At 40.2% G+C, this 4,994-nt stretch overlaps 1 long non-coding RNA gene across 1 annotated transcript in view; it reads right to left on the bottom strand.

Annotated features, from left to right (window-relative positions):
* LOC116099479 overlaps window positions 1-716 on the bottom strand; it is a 3,569-nt gene extending 2,853 nt beyond the window's left edge. The window contains exon 1 of the long non-coding RNA XR_004122266.1: window positions 521-716. This is a non-coding gene — a long non-coding RNA (uncharacterized LOC116099479). The remainder of the gene's footprint in view (window positions 1-520) is intronic.
* Between the last annotated feature and the right edge of the window lie 4,278 nt (window positions 717-4,994).

The raw sequence follows: 4,994 nt of genomic DNA, 5'->3' as shown, positions 1-4,994 counted from the left end.
TCTGAACGTGACTTGCTTGTGGAACCCAGTCTGGCTGTTCCTGAACTCAGTAGCTGTGTAAGGACACATGTCACATTGTCTCAACAGTGATTCCCACAATGTCATCGTTCCTGTAACCTATATTGGTGGATACTTTAAATGCACAGTGTGTCTTTTTGTTCCTCTCTAGGCACTTACAAATGGGTTCAGACATTGTTACTAAATGAACCCTTCAAAAGAAACCCTGTTTATGGAGCTTTTTCAGCTGTATCGTGATGGGCTGAACTTTGACTTGGACATGCATTTGAGTGGTCTGAGCTGTTTCTAAAGCAGCAGTATTTCCTTACCTTACTGTAGATACATATGTAGCAGTGGCATCTGTCTTTGTATTGTGTATGAAAAATACCTCATGGCTTTTCCTTCCTATCCTGGGTAGCAGAGGCAACATGGCCAGTGGCTGAAAGTGAGATTCTAGGCTCCTATTACCTTCTTTGACCCAGATCCCAGCATGGACATACCCTGTAACTTCACTGTGCCTCACCTTCTTCCTCTGTAAGACTAATGATAGTAACATCCTAGAATTGTCTTGAAATGTGTTGCTATTTGGAAGCTTCTGGAACAATGTCTGTAAAACATAAGAACTTAACATTAGATAGTATTCTCTCATTAATTTGTATTTCCCAAATCACACAGTGAGAAGGTTGGCAACCCAGAATTTATCTCCCACCTTATTCCTGTTAGTGCCTTGATTTGATTTGGCTGTGTATCTCCCCACCGTGGCTCAGGAGCAGGTCCTGAGTGAGCAAGGCCAGGCAGGGATTGGTGAACCACAGCCCATCAGCCAGATCCACAGCCCATTTTTGTAGCTGTAAGCTGAGATTAGTTTTATATTACTCAATGATTGTACAAATTAGGTATTTTGTGACACATAAAGGTTGTATAAAACAAAAGTCCCATGTCTATAACTAAAGCACTTTGATACAAATCCGTTGGCTTATATTCTGCCTGTGCTGCCTTCGCACTGTGCTAGCGAGGCAGACCACAGGGCTAGTAGAGCCTAAGACATTGCTGACTCGGCACTTTACCGCATAGGTTTCTGTTACTCAGGGCTGCACAAGCTGCAGCCAGTCCTGAGCCCATTCTTCTAGAACGTTCTGTTTACCAAATGTGATGCCTCAGTATACGGATGGGTGATTTCTGTGCAGTATATTTATTTTGTCCATTGTATTTATATGTGGAAAAAGCCTAGGTTTTGAAGTATTATTTTCCCGAAGAAATGTGTTTTTGTTTTTTAAACTTACTGAATTATTACGTTAAGACATATCTCCTGATGGAATGTAACAAATATATGAAATAAACATTGTCTCAATTAAATGGAATTAAATTTTCAATTAATCTTTCCCCATGACATTCATTTCTTTTCTTCCAAGTCAGTGACTAATTTTTCTTATACAATTTATAATTTTCTTACTATTTCATAATAACATGCCATCTCTATTATTATTATTAGTGTGTGTATGTATTTGTGTGTGTGTGTGTGTGTGTGTGTGTGTGTGTGTGTGTGAGAGAGAGAGAGAGAGAGAAGGGACACAGGCATGTCCCAACTTACATGTGGGGAGGACTACTTCCAGATGTCTGTTCTATTCTTCCACTGTGGGTTTGGGGGAACAGAGATCATCGGTCAGGTCATCCCACTTATGCAGCAAGTGCTTTTATCTAATGAGCTGTCTCACCATCCCCACTCCATCTATATAACATTCAACTAATGGAACAACAACACAAAATGCCTAACTCCAGTTACATTAACTAGCAACCTATAAAAGTGTCCCTGTATTTCACATGGATGAGCCTTGACTCACAATATTTTAAACTGGCTTTATAACCAGATGAACACAGTGTCCACTGGACAGAAGCCATTCTTCACATTGGAAAGCTCGAACTCTTCCCAGGTAACTGGTGGGAACGCGATACTCTTTTTCTCCAGATTCAAACTTGACACCATTGCATAGCCATTGTCTCAAGCCATTAATCAGTAACCACAAAACCCTGATCAAAGTCAACTATGAGATGATGGCAGTGACTGATTGGGCATCTCTGTGCCAGAACCACACCGGCTTGTGACAGCTCCAGGTTTCTGAAAGCCTGTTTCTAGCTCCATGTTTCTAACTTTCCTCCTGACTCTTCTTTGGAAGTTAGCTGACTGGCTAACACCTTGGTCTAGTGTTATGGTTATTTTACACTAAAATTTAACCATTCTCTCCACACTGTTGTTTTTAAACACTCCTCTATTCCCACCCACTTTGTATCATCTTTTCTTTGTCACCCCTCCACCATTTAGTGAGATGTTTAAAGACTCACTGTTGCTTTGGCTTAGGAGAATAAGGTCTACATGCTAGGGCTACCCTTTTAGGAACTTCAGCAACTTCCACTACCATCATTGATGGTTACCATGAAGCTAACCGTCACACAAAACACTGGGCTAGTCTGGGACCAGGCCATGAAGAAACATGAGCTGTCCACAGTGAGTCCACAGATTTCTTAACCCATCCAATCCAACCCACCACTGGCTGGACAAAGCCAGCAGAATGACAGACTCTGGCCAGTGCCAGATTCCATGTCAGGTAATACGCAAAGAAAAAATATATTGGACTGGAGAGATGGCTCAGCAGTTAAGAGCATTGACTGCTCTTCCAGAGGTCTTGAGTTCAATTTCCAGCAACCACATGGTGGCTCATAACCTTCTGTAATGGGCATCTGATGCCCTCTTCTGGTGTGTCTGAAGGCAGCGACAATGTACCCACACACATGAAATAAATCCTTTAAAAAAAGAAATAATATATTAATTTAAATGATTACATTTTCAGCTTGTGATAGTGAAACATGAAGGTAATAATAAGTCAAGTGTTTGTTTTTGGAGACTAGATGGCTAGTCTCTTATTTTGCAGGATGGTCTGGAGTGTTGGTGGCTGTCAGGAGTGTGCTAACATTTATGCCAATGGCTGATTCTGATTTATAAGAAGAGCTTACCCAAGTGTGATCACACAGATGAAAATCAATATTGTTCAAATTAGATTATCACCCTGCCTATGTCTAGAACTTGAAGTTGTCTCTAATAATAGGTACCAGATTTCTTGAGAAATAGCAGTTCTAGGGCTGTGTCATGAAAATTCAGGTTGAATCTGTGCCATCTTGTGATATCAGAAAGTCAGGAAATGCTTTTCAAAAGTAGTAGGGATATACTAAAAGATCTAACAGCTCCCAATATCCAATGTTTGAATACTGAGGGTCAGAATAATATACTATTGTTAGATCATATCATGAAATAAAAAGTGTTGGAAGACAGGCCTTGACCTAAAACATTGAATAATAAATAACATGAATGGATCTGAAATGATTTTGGTATATAAAAGAAGGCAAATTCAGAAGCCACGTTAAAACCTACTTGCATTTATTTGGAATTCTGAGAATGGTAAAACTATAGTACAGAGAACAAATCAGCCTAAAGGGAGGAAGGGGGGAGTGAACAGAATGATAGCCATTGAGAACAAACTAAATGCACAAGTCCATACTAATGTAGGCAACGTTGGATAAACCAACAAGAGCAATGAAATTCTTCATCTCAAATATCCCATAGCAACAGAAGACAGGATGGAGAAACCATTATGAACTGGGAGAAACTAAGAAGGCTTGATGCCTTCAGGGACTTCTGGTATTTCAAATTCGTTCCTGGAACTAAAATAGAAAATTACTTGAAAGAGGAGAAATTTGAATAAATCCTATAGTTTACTTCTTTTCATATTAAATGTTCCTCAGAGACACCATCTGCTAACATGAGTTAAATATGGGTGAATGCTATGTTAATCTGATTTCCCCCCTAAGATTTGAGATTCATGCAGCTCAGGTGGGTCATGAACTGGCTATGTAGCAGAAGATGACTTAACTTGGGATCTTTCTGGGGATGGTAAGCCTGACTCAGCAGGAACAGCTGTCCTTTTAATGCTATTCAGCACTAGGTTTGTGAATTCTTTTATCCAGAGAATATATATGATGATAATCTTTCAGTTTAAAATACTTTCCAGGATTTTATATAAATTTGTTTCACATTCACAAACTAATTTATTTAGTTAAAATATTACATAATTTTCCCCTTCCCTGTCCTCCCTTCTACCTCTTCCCTATATCTAACTCCCCTTTCTCCACAGCCTTCTCATCTTTAACCACTGTTTTTACACACACACACACACAAATACAACCTGCTACATCCCTCCAGTGTTGCCTTTAGGGGCTGACCACTTGGAATTGGACAACAACTCATGGGGGCTCATCCCTGCGGAAGACTAATTTTCTCTCTCTCAGTAGTTGTCGATTGTCTGAGACTCTTCATCTTGGGATGCCAGGAGAAAAACTAGGTCTATAGCACGTGGCTGGTGAGGTCATAGATCTTATAGGAAACCCTACTGCTGCTACCGTCCTAAAGTAGTATAATTCCTAACTACACCTCTTATACGTATCTCTACACCCACGGGTAAGCGTAGAGCTCATCCCTGAAGAAAGAGGCTTTTTACAGCAGCTAGAGACCATTATACAGAGAACAACTGAGGCAAGAGTTCTCAGCCCAACTGATAAAACACAACTCCTTTACCTAAGGCTCAGGCAACATTGCAGAAGACCTGGTGGAAATTTTAAGAGCCAGAGGACTAGAAAGTCTGATGTGAGACTGTGTCTTCTAGCTCTGACAGGGAAGCTACACCCATGAAATCTCAATGTGACCAAGTCCTGAACTATTCCAACACCAGTTGACATTTCCAACATAATTTTAAGCACGTCTTTCCTTCTTTTTGAGTGTAAAAAAATATACTGATTTGATCCCCAGTCTCCAGGGTAGTGACAGAAGGCTGGCTCTGGATAGAATAAAAAATACAAAAAACTGTCGTGGTGTACCAGAAAGCCCCTTCCTGAGAAATGAGTCTGACGAACCTTTACTTCTTACATAACGCAACCCTAGTTTCTAGACG

Source organism: Mastomys coucha, unplaced genomic scaffold, assembly GCF_008632895.1.
Source record: "Mastomys coucha isolate ucsf_1 unplaced genomic scaffold, UCSF_Mcou_1 pScaffold20, whole genome shotgun sequence".
NCBI lineage: Eukaryota > Metazoa > Chordata > Mammalia > Rodentia > Muridae > Mastomys > Mastomys coucha.
The sequence above is the reverse complement of the archived record's forward strand: the minus strand, read 5'-3'. Positions and strand labels throughout refer to the sequence as shown.